The sequence below is a fragment of the Macaca thibetana genome, chromosome 13 (assembly GCF_024542745.1).
Source record: "Macaca thibetana thibetana isolate TM-01 chromosome 13, ASM2454274v1, whole genome shotgun sequence".
In the NCBI taxonomy this organism is placed as follows: Eukaryota; Metazoa; Chordata; class Mammalia; order Primates; family Cercopithecidae; genus Macaca; species Macaca thibetana.
In genome coordinates, this window is record NC_065590.1 from 66,667,049 (window position 1) to 66,683,390 (window position 16,342).

At 34.4% G+C, this 16,342-nt stretch overlaps 1 protein-coding gene and 1 long non-coding RNA gene across 19 annotated transcripts in view; one reads left to right on the plus strand and one right to left on the minus strand.

Moving 5' to 3' along the window:
• The window catches only part of LOC126933577 (uncharacterized), a 37,584-nt gene extending 21,303 nt beyond the window's left edge, over window positions 1-16,281 (minus strand). For 3 of the 10 annotated variants that reach the window (XR_007718662.1, XR_007718661.1, XR_007718666.1), the window contains exons 1-2: window positions 15,811-16,281; window positions 14,095-14,155 (exon numbers count right to left, since the gene is read on the minus strand). This is a non-coding gene — a long non-coding RNA (uncharacterized LOC126933577). The remainder of the gene's footprint in view (window positions 1-14,094; window positions 14,156-15,810) is intronic. The other 7 variants (XR_007718669.1, XR_007718664.1, XR_007718667.1 and 4 more) reach the window with 5 other exon arrangements.
• Window positions 15,425-16,342, plus strand: part of SLC8A1 (solute carrier family 8 member A1) — a 387,052-nt gene continuing 386,134 nt past the window's right edge. For 6 of the 9 annotated variants that reach the window (XM_050753303.1, XM_050753305.1, XM_050753307.1 and 3 more), the window contains exon 1: window positions 15,425-15,541. The gene's annotated coding sequence lies outside the window, so the exon portion shown is untranslated. The remainder of the gene's footprint in view (window positions 15,542-16,342) is intronic. The other 3 variants (XM_050753309.1, XM_050753310.1, XM_050753304.1) reach the window with 1 other exon arrangement.

Genomic DNA, 16,342 nt, shown 5'->3' on the forward strand with positions numbered 1-16,342 from the left:
AAGGAGATAATTGAAGTAAACTGACAATTCTTAACTTTCTGTGGAATTCAACCTTAAATGTTAGCATACAAAAATGTGAGCATTAAAATATTTTATTGAAACTTTAATTAGTTCAAGGCAATTAATAAAATGTTAAGGTAATTAATAAAAATAATAAATAATAATATTTAATAATAAATTTAAGGTAATTAATAAAATCATTCCAGTGGAAATGATTACCAAATCCCAAGGTCTATTAAATTATAAGTATCATAGGGTTGGTTATAATATTGATGCTTCCACAATCTTTCTGACTTGACACAAAATCTACAGCTATGTCCAGGAATTCTCATATTTTTAATTTTTTTTTATTTATTTATTTTTTTTGAGACAAGGTCTCACTATATTGCCAAGGCTGTTCTCCAATACCTAGGTTCAAGTGATCCTCCTACCTCAGCCTCTTAAGTACCTGGGACTACAGGTGCATGCCACAGTGCCAGGATTCTCAATATTTTCTTAACCCCTGGATTGAAAACCAAAACATAGCACAACATGATTTTAAAAAGCCAAAAAGCTTGTAAATAATTTTTAACTTAAATTTCTAAATAGCACCTATTATGCTCAAATTTATATATCATCCTTTAAAGTTGCAATCTATTTTGATTGTTTGTTTTGTTTCTATTTTCTCATTTGTCTTCTTCCTGGAAGTATTTGTCAAACCTAATGCTAACTAAACAGATGAGGCGTTTGATTCCCCCAGCCATAGGGCAAACACCACTTGTTTTACAGTGTACTTTTTGGTAGAAAAATGAGTAAATACTTATGAAGACATAGGTGGTTGAAACTTCTCCTTCCAAAAAGATGGAATAGACATACTTTTCCCTATTTCTCACACTAAGTACAACTAAAAACCCAAGACACTATACAAAAATGAACATAAAACTCTGAGAAATAGAGAGAAGAAAGCGGGCTAGTAAGGGGGTCTTAAAACCCATAAATGACGTGATAATGAGTTCCCTTCTGTTCTCTTCACATCATATATCCCAAACTTAAAGCCAGAGATAAGAAGAAAAAAAGAGAAAAAGCCCTAACACAAGTCTGCTCACTTTGGTCAAAGGACAAATAAAGGAGTTGAGTGGAAAGATAGAAAAATTTTAGACAATAACTTCTTACTTCAGCTAACTAGCACCTCAACAAATGCCAACAAAGGCCAAGTAGAACAGTTAGACTTTCATTGTCCCCAGTCTGTCATGACAGGTCCCATAACATCTACCAAGGTGCTGCCAGAGAAGACTGAGTAGGGAGTTGGGACCTTCACAGTCACCAGCTGTAACCATCTCATGTCCCAGTGAGGGTCAATGGAGACAGACCACTTGGAGAGCATGAACTTACATACCCGTCAAGTAGTATGAGGCATCCCTACTTCTCCTCACTAGGGTAATTGTGGAGCCATAGAGAGAGGCAGAACTTTCACCATTACCCAATGGTAATGGTGTTACTTCTCCCTCATGGTGTCATGGACACCATAGGAGAAACATTTAGTACAATGAGTCACTATAACTTCTCCCGGTAGGGAGTATCAATAGAGGCCTATTGAGAGCCAACTCTCTTACCTACAAGCAGCGGTAATGAAGACCCATTCCTCTGGTGTCAATGGAAGTCTAGTAGGGAACCTTGTCATTTACTCCCACTTGGTAATAATTAGTCAGCAATTCCCCATCCCCACCAGCATCGTGTCAGAGGAATCAAGTTAAAAGAGAGATTTATGTGAGATTCAGTGTTATAATATAAAGCTCAAACTGTCCATATTTCTGTCAAAAATCACTTGTCATATCAAGAACTAGGAAGATCTCTGAGTAAAGAAAAGACAATCCAAGATGCAAGCAATGAGAAGACAAATATATTAGGATAATCGACAAAAAATCTAATGCCACCATTATGAAAACATTTCAATGAAAAATTACAAACACGCTTGAAACCAATTAAACCATGCAAAGTCTCAGCAAAAATATAAAAGATATAAAGAAGACAAATGAAAAGTTTAGAGTTGAAAAATATTGTAATATAAGAAGCTCAATGGATGAGCTCAACAGCAGAATGGAGGAGGCAGAGGAAAAATTAGTAAATTAGAAAGTAATCAGAAGAAAAATATAAAAATTACCAAATTTACACAACAAAGAGAAAATAGACTGGAAAACAGTATACCCTCATGGACATGTGGAACTATAATCTGACTTTGGGTCACTGACGACTCAGAAGGAGAGGAGAAAAAGGATGATGCTGAGAAATTAGAAATAGAAGAAATAATGGCCAAAAACTGCCCAACTTTGACAAAAGATGTAAATCTACAATTCAAGAAGCTGAATGAATCCCAAACAGGATAGTCTCTCACACACAATACAAAGCTACATAGTAAAACTTCTGAAAACTAAAGGAAAAGAAAAAAATCTCAACAGTTGTGAGAAAGAAATAGCACTTTTCTTTCCAAGGAAAAAAACTTGAATGACAGTGGATTTCTCACTAGAAATTATGGAAGATAGAAAGAAGTGGCAGATAATTTTTAAAGTGATACGGGAAATAATTTCACTAGTGATACCTAGTGAAAATATCTTTCAGAAATGAACAGGAAATCAATACATTAGTAGACTAAAACAAACAAACAAACAGAGGCAATGCTTGCTGGTAGACGTCTCCTAAAAGACCAGCTAAATGACGTTCTTTAAACAGAAAGGAAATAGTTTTTTTTTTCTTAAAGGAATGTTCAAATATCAGGAAAGAGGGAAGAACATGGTAAATAAAACTACAAGTAAATTCAATACAATTTTATTCTCCTCTTCTGTTTTATAATTATGTTTGATAGTTGAAATAAAAATTATAAAACTGGTATTATTTTAAATCTATGTAGAAAAAAATACTTAAGATATTTGTAATATAAATGTGGGAGTGTAAAAAGATATAAAGAAAGGTAGAGCTTCCAAATTTCAAACAAATAAAACGATGACACTAGTAAACTGTTATAAGTTATCTATATATAATATATAATATCTAAAATAAATACATTCAAAACATTAAAGATAAATAAAAATGGAATTTTTAGAAAGTTTCATAAATGTAAAGGAAAGCAGAAAAAAACAGTAAATGAAAAAGAAAACAAAGAGAAAACAACAAAAAAAGAGAAACTCAACTCTAGCATATTAATACCTGCTTTAATGGGGTAAATGTCCTAAATACATCAATCAAAATCCAGAGATGGGCAGAGGTGATTAAAAGACATGTTCCTTCTACAAGAAATTCACTTCAAATGCAACAATATAGGAAAGTTAAAAGAAATGAGGGAAAAATACACATCATGCAAGCATTAGTCCAAAAAAAAAAGCAAGTGTGGCTATAATTATTTCAGATGCAGTAGACTTCAAAGCAAAGCAAAGCAGCAGAGACAGAGAATGGCAAGGGTCAATCAACCAAGAAAATATTGCAATTCTAAATGTGTATACGTCTAACAATAGAACACCAAAGTACAAAAAGCCAAGACTCACTCTTAGAATTGAAAGAAGAAACAGACAAATCAACAATTACAGTTGGAGACTTCAACACCCCTCTCAAAAACTGATAGAATAACTAGATATAACATCAGCAAAGAGATAGGACTTAAAAATACCACCGACAAAGAGAATCAATTCCTTGAAAAACACAAATTACCACAACTCAACTGACACAAAACAGATTACTTGAATAACTCTATAACTACTAATAAAGTTGAATATATAGTTTTAAAATTCCTCCCCCAAACCATCTCCAAGCACAGATGGTTTCACTGGAAAATTCAACAAAACGCTTAAAGAAAAATTCACACCGATTCTACACAATCTCTGTCATAAAACAGAAGAAGATGTAACACCTCCAATTAATATTTTGAAGCTAATTCACCCTAAGTCTCACAACTTCTGCAAAAAAATAACTCAAAATAGACCATAAACTTAAATGTAAAATATAACAATATAAAAATTTTAGAAAAAAATAAGAACAATCTTCAGGGTTTAGAGCTAGGCAAAAGTTTTTCTTAACACCAAAAATAATCCATAAATGATAAAAATTGATGAATTTTTATCAAAATTTAAAACGGATCCTCTGTGAAAGACTTTTTTTGAGACGGAGTCTCATTCTGTCGCCCAGGCTGGAGTGCAGTGGCACCATCTCAGCTCACTGTAAGCTCTGCCTCCCGGGTTCACACCATTCTCCTGCCTCAGCCTCCTGAGGAGCCAGGACTACAGGCGCCTGTCACCACGCCCGGCTAATTTTTTTTTTTTTTTTTTTGTATTTTATCTAGAGATGGGGTTTCACCGTGTTAGCCAGGATGGTCTCGATCTCCTGACCTCGTGATCCGCCCGCCTCAGCCTCCCAAAGTGCTGGGATTACAGGTGTGAGCCACCATGCCCAGCCAAAAGACTCTTTAATAAATAAAAAGGTAATCTATAGACAGGAGAAAATATTTGCAAGTAATATACCTTTCAAAGGACTGATATCTAAAAACTCAAAATCAACAGTTTAAAAAATCTAATTAAAATACAGGTGAAAAACATTGACATTTGATCAAAGAGCATATGGCAAATAAGCACATAAAAAATTGATCACTATTAGCCACTGGAAGAATGCAAATTAAAACCACAATGAGATATACACTAACCAGAATAGCTTGTAACCAAATGATTACAAGGTTATAGAAAAACTGAATCAATCATATGTTCTGGTTGGAATGTAAAGTTATATAGGCACTCTAGAAGACAGGAAGTTTCTTAAAGTATTAAACATACTGCCGCCATATGACCCAGCAACCATAATGCTGGACATTTGTCCTAGAGAAATGAAAAGTTTATGTTCACATAAAAACCTTACACAAATGTCCACAGTACTTTTATTTGTGATAGCTAGACACTGAAAACAACTCAGATGTTCTTCTGTAGGTGAATGGTTAAACAGACTATGGTATATCCCGTATAATGGAATACTACCAACAACGATGTGGAAATTTCCAAAAGTAAGAATTACAGCAAAAATTGAGAAGATGATATAACCCTATAGTCTGGATAGCTGAAGGTGCTTGATAAAAGCATGTCTTTGGAGGCTTAAACTGGCAAAGATGTGTACTTTATCCTGGAAATAGGATAATTCTTAAAAATTAGTTGTCCATTGTAAGTATGAAGGCTGATATGATAATTGCTGCGTTATTTCCCCAGGTGATCCCAAGAACAACTCTGGGGTCTGACCATGCATGCCTTTTTAGTTCAGTTTTATTTTTTGTTTGTTTGCTTCCTTTTTCCTTTTTTTTTTTTTATTTGTACAAATTTAAGGAGTACATGTGTAGTTTTCTTACATGAATAAATCACATAGTAGTGAAGCCTGGGCTTTTAGTGCATCAATCACCTGAATAATTACATTGTAACCATCAAGTAATTTTTCATCTCCCACCCCTTCCAACCCTCCCACCCTTCCAAATCTCCAGTGTCTATCATTCCACATTCTATGTTCATGCATACACATTTTTCAGCTCTCACTTACAAGTGATAATACGCAGCATTTGACTTCTTGTTTCTGCATTGATTGTTTTGCTGAAAATAGTGGCCTCCAGTTTGATTCGTCATTTCACTTCACTTGTAAGGTAGACAAATAGTCAGTTTTGGCCAAAATAAATCCTTAGTTAGATTGGCTTTGTCAACTAATACTTTCATCATTTTCCCTGTATTGAGAGGGATTCCTGGTTGCAACTCCCTTTAGTTATATTCTCCAAGCTTTTTTGGAACAATATAGACAAGTAAAATTTGTAGAAATATGTTAGTGGACAGAGAAAATATATGCTTAGCTTAGCAAACTCTTTAATGAAAAGCTTCTTGCTTCCAGTTTTAGGGATGTACAGCTTTTACCTATGCACCAGATGTGTTGAGAGCCATAGAAAACATCCCTTATAATTTTTGGACTGGGAAGATCAAATTTCAGGCCTTGATACTTACAGCAAGTACTAATATTTCTGCTGTTTAGGAAACAGATTTCTCTAACTCATGACTTATCTTTAAGATAAATGGGGAAAAAGGAAAAGTTAACAGCTATGGGAAAAAATGAGTATGCTGTCTTTTGAAAAATTCGCTGACTTACCATGCATTCATAGGTAAATCATTTTACGTCTCTGACTCTGTCTTCTAATTTGTAAATGAAAATAAGATTTGGTGACAAAATTAAACAGCAAAAATGCAACCACTCTGAAGACTTCAAAATGTAAAAATAAGGATGTGATTATGCTTTATTTAAATGTAACTCAACAAAATTTAATTGATTATCTAATGCATACCAAGGACTACCCTAGGCACTAAGATCTAATACATTTTTTATGCCTTGAGGAGATCACACCGTATATAAAACCTGCTATGGGTTATAAAAGAAGTTTAGGCTAAAGACCAACTTCTGGCATGACAGTATTTGGAGCTCCACTGACTCCAATGAAACTGATAAAAATTATGTTTTTAAAGGCCCCTTGAAAATTGTGCTAAAGGCAGACAGCAAATGAAGAAACATCAATTCAAAGAAATTTCTAAACATTCAGTAAGAAAGGCAAGTCCGTGGTACTTGAACAAAGCAAGTCCTCTCTCTCTCCCTACCCAGCTCAGCAGGGTAGAGCCTCCATTCCAGACTTCTGGAGCCAAGAATACAGGGATTCTACCATTCCCACTCTCCATCTAGAGGAATTTCTTCTCAGGAGGAGCAGTACTTCAGTGTTTCTCATCCTACCTCCAAGTGCCTATTGCTGAGGCTAAGACCTGGGTAAACACAGACAAGAATAGCAGTTCCCTTTCTCTGCTCAATCCCCACTCATGGAATATACAGTCTGCCTGTTGGGAATACTGAGATCCTTATAGCCCTTGCCCCAGAACTTGAAGTGATAATTGTTCTACAACTGGACAGCTAAAGTGACCTCAGGCTGCGCAGCTCTCCCTCCCTGCATCAAGTTCTCAGTTGCTGAAACAAGAAAGTCACTCAAAGAGAATCTTGTCAGTGTCCCAATTCTCAGTTCTAGGGCCTTAACCCAGAGATTTTGCCTAGTAGGAGAAATAGGCCACAAAGTAACTCTAAATTCTTCCCAAAATGGCTGACTTTATTTTCAACAAAACGTGAAGAAGTTGAAGCCAAAGGATAATCTCAAGAACAGAGAAGGTTGCAGTGAAAAAATATTGAGAAGAGTTTTATGATCTGATAAAGATACAGCCTAGTTTGTAGGCCAACTAGTTTGCAGGAGAAAACCAGACAATCTGACAACTTGAAGGAATGCTCCTGAGGTCAAAACAAATATCAAACAAATCATTAAAATGAGCCAAATGAAAATTCTGGAGCAGAAAACTATAATAACTGAAATAAAACATTTATTAGAAGTAATATTAGATTTGAACTGGAAAAAGAATTAGTGAACTTAAAAATAGATTGATAGAAGTTAGGCAAGCTGAAGAACAGACAGAAAAAAGAATGAGGAAAAATGAATAGATGCTCAGAGAAATACGGAATACCATTAAGTGTACCAATATACATATAATGGGATGATCAGAATAAAAGAGAGAAAGGAGAAAAACATATTTAAAGATACAGTGACTGAAACTTCTTACATTTATTGACAATAATTACAACAAACTTCAAGTAGGGTAAACACAAAGAGACTCACAGACATATCACGTAAAAATGCTAAAAGTGAAAGATAATGATAACTCTTCAAAGCAATAAGAGAAAAACAGTGTGCTGCTTTTAAAAAATAAGGCAAAATAAAGACTTTATCAGATAAACAGAAGGTGAGGAAATGTGTTTCTAGCAAATTCACCTGGTAAGTATTACTAAAAGAAATTCTTCAGGCTAAAAGCAATTGACACCAGATTGCAATGTGGAGTCACACAAACAAACAAAGAGTACCAGTAAAAGTAATTATGCAAGTATAAAAGACACTATAAATGCATATTTTCCTTTCTTCTCCTGATGGATTTAAGAGAAATTGTAAAAACTTTTTTTTATATATGTAACATCCTTTTTGTAATATATGCATAATATATTTGCTGATAATAGTACCAAGGAGGTAGGGAGAGTAAAGCTGCAATGGGCTAAGAAAATGACTACATATGGTAGAATAATAATTATAGAAATGTATTTTGAGGTTTGTAATATTAATAGATGTAATACGTAGAACACCACCACAAAAAAGAGGAAAATGAAATAAAGCTATATATCACGGGAATTAGGTTAGTTTAAGGCTAATTTTGATCAGTTAAGATGTATATAGTATATTCTAGAGTAACCACTACAAATTAAGTCAAAAATATAGTGAAAAAATTATTAAAGAAATTAATATGCAACATTAGAAAATGCTCATTTAAAGCAAAAGAAAACCATAGAGAGGAATTGAGAATCAAAAAAGACAACAGACATATAGAAAACAAAAGTAAAATGTAAGATGTGAATTCAAATACATGAATAAAAACATTAAATGTCTGTGAATTAATTCAACCAGAAAGCAGAGTGTCAGGCTGGATTTTTTTAATAAAGAAAACACTATCCATGTGTATGTTTAGAAAAGAAGATATACTTAGGTTCAAAGACACAAATAGGCTACAAGTAAAATGATGGAAATGACATATCTTGCAAACAGCAACTGTAGGAAAGCCGAAGTGGTTAAAACTTAGACCAAATAGACTAAACCAGAAAATGTTACTAGAGATAAAGAAAGGCATTTTATAATTATAGTGGAGGAGATATCATGACTATAAGCATACATTGATAAATGCTTAGCTAGATTGAGTAAGACAAAAAGAGAGGACTCAAATTGCAAGATTGAGAAATGAAAGATGGGACATTATTACAGACTTTACAGAAATAAAAAGTATTAAAACAAATACTGTAAACAATTATATGCAAACAAGTTAGATAATTTATATGAAGTGGACAGATTCCTAGAAAGATACAAAGTACCTAAACTGACTCAAGAAGAAATAAACAATGTGAATAAACCTACAACAAATTAAAATATTAATTCAGTATTCAAAACCTACCCATTAAGAAAAAGCCAAAGTCCATATTGCTTCATGGATGAATTCTAGCAAGCATTTAAAAAAGAATCAATAGAAATTATTTACAAACTCTTACAATTAATATGCTGAGAGAGAAGACTTCCCAATGTATTTCATGAAGCCTGTTTTACCTTGATACAAAAACAGACAACAAAATCACAAGAAAACTACAGACCAACATATTTATGAATATGGACACAAAAATCATCATTAACACATTGGCAAACTGAACCCAGCAATATATAAAGATAATTATGCACCCTGACCAAGTTGAATATATCCCAGAAATGCAAGTTTGGTTTAACATCTAAAAATCAATTAATATATTCTACCATATAAAAAAAAAAAAAGTCCACCCCAATGGATGCTAAAACAGCATTTGACAAAATTCAACACATTTTTATGATTTAAAAAAAAAGAAGACAAAAAATAAATCTCAACAAACTAGGAATAAAAGGAAATATCCTCAAAATAATAATGACAGATAAGAAAACCTCACAGCTAATATTAAATTTACTGGTGAAAAACTGGATGCTTTCTCCCTAAGTTCGGGAACAAAATAAGGATGTCTGTTTTACCACTTGTATTCAGCATTGCACTGGAGGTTTTACACAGGCCAATTAGCACAAAAAAAAAAAAAAAGAAATAAAAGACATCAAGATTGGATAGGAAGAAGTAACATTAGGACTATTTGAAGATGACATGATTTTATGTATAGAAAATCCTAAGAAATCCACCTAAAACTATTAGTACTAGTAAATGAATTTATTAAAGTTGCAGAATACAAGATCAATACACAAAAATCAGTTTTTACTTCTTTACACTTGCAGCAAACGATCTAAATTATGAAATTAAGAAAATTCCATTCATAACGACATCAAAAAGAATAAAATACCAGGGAATAAATTTAATAAAAGAAGTGCAAAACCTATATTCTGAAAAATACAATGTATTAAGAAATTAAAGAAGATCTAAATAATGGGAAAAGACCTCATATTCATAGATCAAAAGAGTTAACATTGTTAAGATTATTCCCTAAAATCATCTACAGATTCAACATAGATACTATTTAGAAGTTGACAACCTGGTTCTAAAACTCATATTAAATTTCAAATAACCCCAAATAGCCAACAAATATTGAAACCGAACCAAGTTGAAGGACTCATAGTTCCTGGTTTCAAAATTTACTACAAAGCCACGGTAATCAAAACAATATGCTACTGGCATAAGGGTAGACCCGCAGATCAAAGGAATAGACGTCCATTCAGAATTCCATTCCAGAAATAAACATCCAGAAATAAATTCAGCATCAAGAAATAAACCCCTGCATCTGTGTTCTATTGATTTTCAACAAGGGTAGCAAGTTTATTAAATGGAGAAATGAATAGTCTTCAACTAATGGCATTGGGACAACTAGTTATTCATGTGCAGAATGAAGTTGGATTCCTATCTCATATCATACACAAAAACTAACCCCAAATGGATTAGAGACCTAAATATAAGTGCTAAAATCATAAAACTCTTAGAAGAAAACATAGGAGTAAATATTCATGACCTTCCTTAGCTTTGGCAACAGATTTTTGGATATGATACCAAAAGCATGAGCAAAAGAAATAATAGATTAAACTGAACTTCACCAAAATTGCAATGGCTACAAGAAAAAATAAAAATAAAAATAAAAACTTTTGTTCTGCAAAGGCCAGCATGAAGAAAGTGAAAAACTAATCCACAGAGTGGAAAAAAGTATTTGTAAATCACATATCTGATAAGGGTGTTCTATCAAGACTATACAAAAAACACTTAGGACTCAATCATAAAAAGACAAATAACCTGATTAAAAATCGGCTAAGGATCTTAATAGACATTTCACTAAGAAAAACGTACACATGACTAATGAGCCATTAAAAAAACTACTCAACATTATTAGTCACAAAAGAAATGCAAATCAAAAGCACAATCAGATGCCACTTCAAAGGCACTAGGATAGCAAGTATCAAAAAGTCAGATAACAAAAGTGTTGGTGAGTATGTGGAGAAATTGAACCTCCTACACTGCTAATGTGAGTATAAAATGGTGCAGCTCCTTTGGAAAATAATCTGACAGTTTCTCAAATGATTTAAACACAGAGATTCCATATAACCCAACATTTCCACTCCTAGGTATATACCCAAAGAAATAAAAATATATGTCCACACAAAAACTTGTACATGGATGTTTTTAGCAGCACTATTCATAGCAGTTAACAGGCAGAAGCTACTCAGATATTCATGAACAGATGAATGGACAAATAATACAAGGTACATCTATACAATGAGATTGTATTCAGCCACAAAGAGGAATGAAGTACTGATGCATGATACAAATGAATGAACTTTGAAAACACTATGCTAAGTGAAAGAATCCAGAGATTAAGTAGAAGCCTTGTTTAATTTCATTTTTTTTCATTTCTAGTCTTTATATGTTCTCTTTCTGCCCTGAAAGAGAGCCCTGATGATAGGTTACCTTTATCCTGGATATCCTCTAAGTCATAATATTAGTAGAAATTAAATTCAAAAAGAAAAATATGCATGGGAATTTTTTAGCTGAATTTTTTTCCTTGTTGGTTAAATATAATTGCTTTTAATCTTAAAAGAGGGAATAAATATTTCTTTATTTATTCACCTTCAAATTCTTTCAAAACTTGCTGTATGTTTTAACAAGTCTTTCATCAAAGAGTCCCCCATATTCTTAGACAAAGGAATAAAAACATTGTATTACCAAGGATTGAATATTTGTAATCTTTTAAAAGATTACAATCCTTGCCCTTCTCTTTCATACTAAAAATCTGAGTCAGATATCCACTCTAAATGATCTGTCCTAATATAATGGTCTTCTACCTGGGATAACTGGAAACCTTAGATAATCTGCTCAGTTAAATTAGAATGATACAAATATTTTGTCACACTCTGTTTTCTGTCTCCTTTTAGTTGACAGTCTTTACCCACAGGGAAGTGGGGTGCTTGAGATTCTTGAGCCTTATACAACAGGAAAAACTGCCAGGCTAATGGTCACTAGTTGAGAGATACAACCATTTACCCATTTTTCAATCCCATTTTTCGTTCACTTAGCAATGAATTTAGTTATTCAACAATCTTAAGGTTTGTTTTCTATAGGACAGATACTATAATGGATACCGATGATACAAAAGCAAATAATACAGAGCCCCTGTCCTTTGGTGCTCACCGTCTAATGCCCAAATGCAAAGAGGAGACAGGGGCGAATGTACAACAATATGCTATATATACTTCAGAATACATAATGGTGAAGTCAGTAAAGATTTCAGAAAGGAAGAGACACTTAGCTGAATCTTAAAAAACTGAGGATATGTTCTTCCAGCAGACAAAGGTGGGGTACATGTACAGTGGCATACATACTTTTAGGAGGAGGTGGAGACTATTTCATTGAAAGAATCATCCTGTAACCCACAGCAAAATAGCATGCCCAGATGACTATATCCTTCCCCACAGAGTTAAGCAAATCAATGTCAATACATTAAATCCTGACTTCCACATTCACCAAGCTCACAAATCATTTAACCTCTTTCTTTGGAGATATGATAGGTCTTTAACCTCTTTATCAGGAGATCTTTTCCCGCACGTGAACCCCACAGCATCCTCCAGATTTGGGAATGAATCTCCTGAGCCTTCTTGGTGGTGATGGTGGTATAGTGGTGAGCATGGCTGCTTTCCTGAGCCTCTCATTTTTCTAGGAAAAAGGAAAGCCTAGCCTAGGTGAAGCAGGAAACTGGCCCCCTTCCACTGTATACCTCACCAAGAACATGCCAACTCAATCTGGCCAACCCAACATGGGCAAATACATTTTGGAATATACAAACACAAACGTCCCCTATCTTGGAAGTTCCTAACTTCAGAACAGAATTACCAAGAAGTTTGAAATTAAGCCAGTCAAAGAAAGTGTCTGCAAATTCTTCTTTGAACAGAAAGCAGACTCCTGAGCACTGCTATATTTAACTGTGGAGTCACTGTGTGTCCTATGTATCAATCACCTGGCATATTAAATAAGCAACATCTTCCATTGATGTACCCTCTTACCACGTATGAAGATATATTACATGCATTATTTCATAGGATAACTCTTGGCTAAAGAAGTCAACTGTTCTCTTGAGTAACAAGGAGGGAATAGAACTCTATGTCATGATCAATGTCACTCAGGTAGTAAGTAACAGAGTCAGATCCAGAGCAGAGCTTTTTGGTTCCTGAGTTCATAATGTAGAATCTACTTTTTGTATTAATTATCGTTTTATTTTTCTCACATGACAAAAAGTTTAGAGGGGCAATTTAGTGTCGCTGTAGTGACTCAATAATACTGGCAAGAACTGCAGTTCTTTCCATCTGCTCCATTTACCTTACTTTGTAGGCCTTTGTCCTTGTGTTTGCCCACTCCTGGTCACCAAATGAGCAAATGAGTGCTGCAATGTCAGGCTTCAAGTTTACTCTCTGGGAAAGAAAGAGGTGGAAGGGGTGCAGGAACAGGAGGGGCAAAAGCTGAGCCTGTCTTTTTTTTTTTTTTTTTAAACAAATGTGAGCTTTCCTGAAGTCCCTCTCAGGGAACTCCTGTTGATATCTGTTTGGACAATATTCTGCTACCTGGTCATCTCTAGGTGCGAGGGACAATAGGAAAAGGGGTTTTGCTTTTGAACTTCTAAAGTAGAAAAAGTAAGGGAAGAGAGGGTATTGAATGACTCCTGGGTAAGAACCCATCTACCATGTCTAGAACTGAGCTGTATTAGGTTGGCTTTTTAAATATCATATCTTAATTTTCACTAGATAGAAATTATTATTACATAGAATAATCGAAGGTAGCAAGGAGGAGGTTGGAATGTCAGAATATTTTGAATTAAAAAAACACAATCTCATCCCTTCTTGTTCTGACCCAAATGCTTTGGCAGGGAAATTACTCAAATCTAGGAATCCTCACATTTACCATTAATACATCCGTTTGTACTTTGTGTCTTTTTTTCACATACCTGTTTGTTGTTCTCTTTTCTCTCTTTTCCTTCAATTTTTAATACAAATTTAAGCATATACCTATAAATAGAGAGGATAATATAATGAACCCCTATGTACCTATCAACCACCTGCAACAATGATCATTTTGCCAGCCTGGCTTTGACTATTCCCTCCTTTTATCCCCCCTGAATATTTTAAGAAAACTCATTTCATTTCTGCCACACCAAAATGAGTTATGTCTGTATGTATGCCTCTGATTTATTTTTGCTTCTTCAAACAGAAGAACTTACAAGGGTTTTAACATGGTTTCGGAAAAAAAAAATCAATGGAAAATTATTATTTTGAAATTCTCTCTCTTCTCTTTCTCTCTATATTTTGACCTCTTGTTCCACAAGATTAACAAGTTGGAAAAAATTAGAGAAATAAATGTTAAAAATGAGAAGCTAAATTTCTAAAGAACTGGGGTGTTAAGCAGAGCTTCAGCAACCCCCTAAGGGAGTACCTCTCCACTATGCAGAGCAGTATTTATCCTCCACCTAACATTTAAGTCACAGATATCTGTCACTTAAACTATCCTTGACAATTAACAAATGTAACAAGTAGAATTCTATTCATATTAACATTCTTTAACTTTTAAAAAATATTATAAATCTTAAACCATGTTCTAGAAAGTAGCTTAATGGGAACTGCCACAATACCCTACATGAGAAGCTGTTTAAAATAACGGCTTCTTCTCTCTTAGAGATATTGATAACTTTTACCCTCTGCTATCTTTTCCTTGAAGACAAATAATCCAAAATGTTAATCACTATTCCCAATTAAATAAATATGTAAAGTATGTATTTATTCATTCACATGCAGTGCTATTCATCTGTTCAGTCATTCGTTTATAAATTCATTCATTAAACATTTCACAGGTCCCATATGCATGCTATCACTAGAATCTTTAAGGATGAAGACTTAATTATGGCAAGGAACCATAATTGTCTCTCAGTTTTCATAAAGCTAGGTGAACCCATACCCTAAAAGCTTTATGTGAGAATCAGGTAAAAATTGGTTATGATCTAAATATTTGGAGAGTAGAAATGCCAATCTCAAAAGTGTTTTGGAAAAAAAAAAAAAAAAAAAAAAAGCATAGTGGCAGGATCATGGGGTGGGAAATGGGCCTAGCTGGAAGAATCGCTATATGTGTATTTTTATCATCCATGTGTTGGATGAAGCGGAGAGCTGCCAGATAGCTTCTTTTCGACAGCTTGGAGTTACTGTTGGGAACAGATCCATGTATGGAAGCGAAAGCCGAAAGGCACAGATAAGCTGAGATCCAGCTATGCAAACCATGTTTAGAGACACTTAAAGGACAAGCATCCCAGGTCCTTTCTTTCTGGTAAATTTAGAGAAGCCATCATACCGGGATCTTTTTTCACATCCAGCCCGTGCGGACTGAGCAGCCAAGGCTTGACAGAGGTAGGTGCCGGGCTTTTGTGATGCAACTTATATAAAGGATCATTTGAAAATATTTCCTCCAGAGCCCTTGATGTCCTTTAAGGGAAGGTGCCAGATAATATTTTGAAAAGAAAAACAAACAAACAACAACAACCAAAAAAAGGTTGGGGCTAGTGACTAAGAGATATTTAACAGCTCTGCCTCCACAAGACAAGGAAGCTTTGCTACCGAAGGAAAGTGACAGCACAGATTTGCTGCCAAATAAAATCCCTCTGCCCTGGGTCACTTACCATTTGGAATTTTGTGGATACAAGTCTTCCTCGATATTGCCAGCACCTTTAGAAATGAGCCACAGCTTCCGCGGGGTTCTGAGACTCACTGTGTATTTTAGGCTAGGGTAGGTGGGATTTGTCTTTTTCCTTGCTTGTTCTCCTCAAGCCAGCAAAAACTCGCATGTGTGACTAGTTCTTCCTTAGACATAGGAAGAGCTGCTTGTAAACCACATTATTATTTTTGGCAGCTGAAGTCATTTTTGCAGTTATTTCTCAGCAGATCGGAGGTTGATTACATCCTGTTCAAAGATTCTTGGGTTGTTTTCACAAACATGGGGTCTTATGCAAGTCGAAGTTGCTGAAACCAGCTGTGAGCCCTGGGTTTTTCTCAGCACCTTTAAAATTTCGTCTTCTTTCTTTTTTTTCTACTGACTGAAAACTTTGGAACTCGAGAGGAAATGTTTCCAAAGATTATTATCGTTTCATCATCAGTGATGTTTTGGGAATAGATTGTGGCAGTATATCAAAAATTCTGTGTCTCAGGAATGCA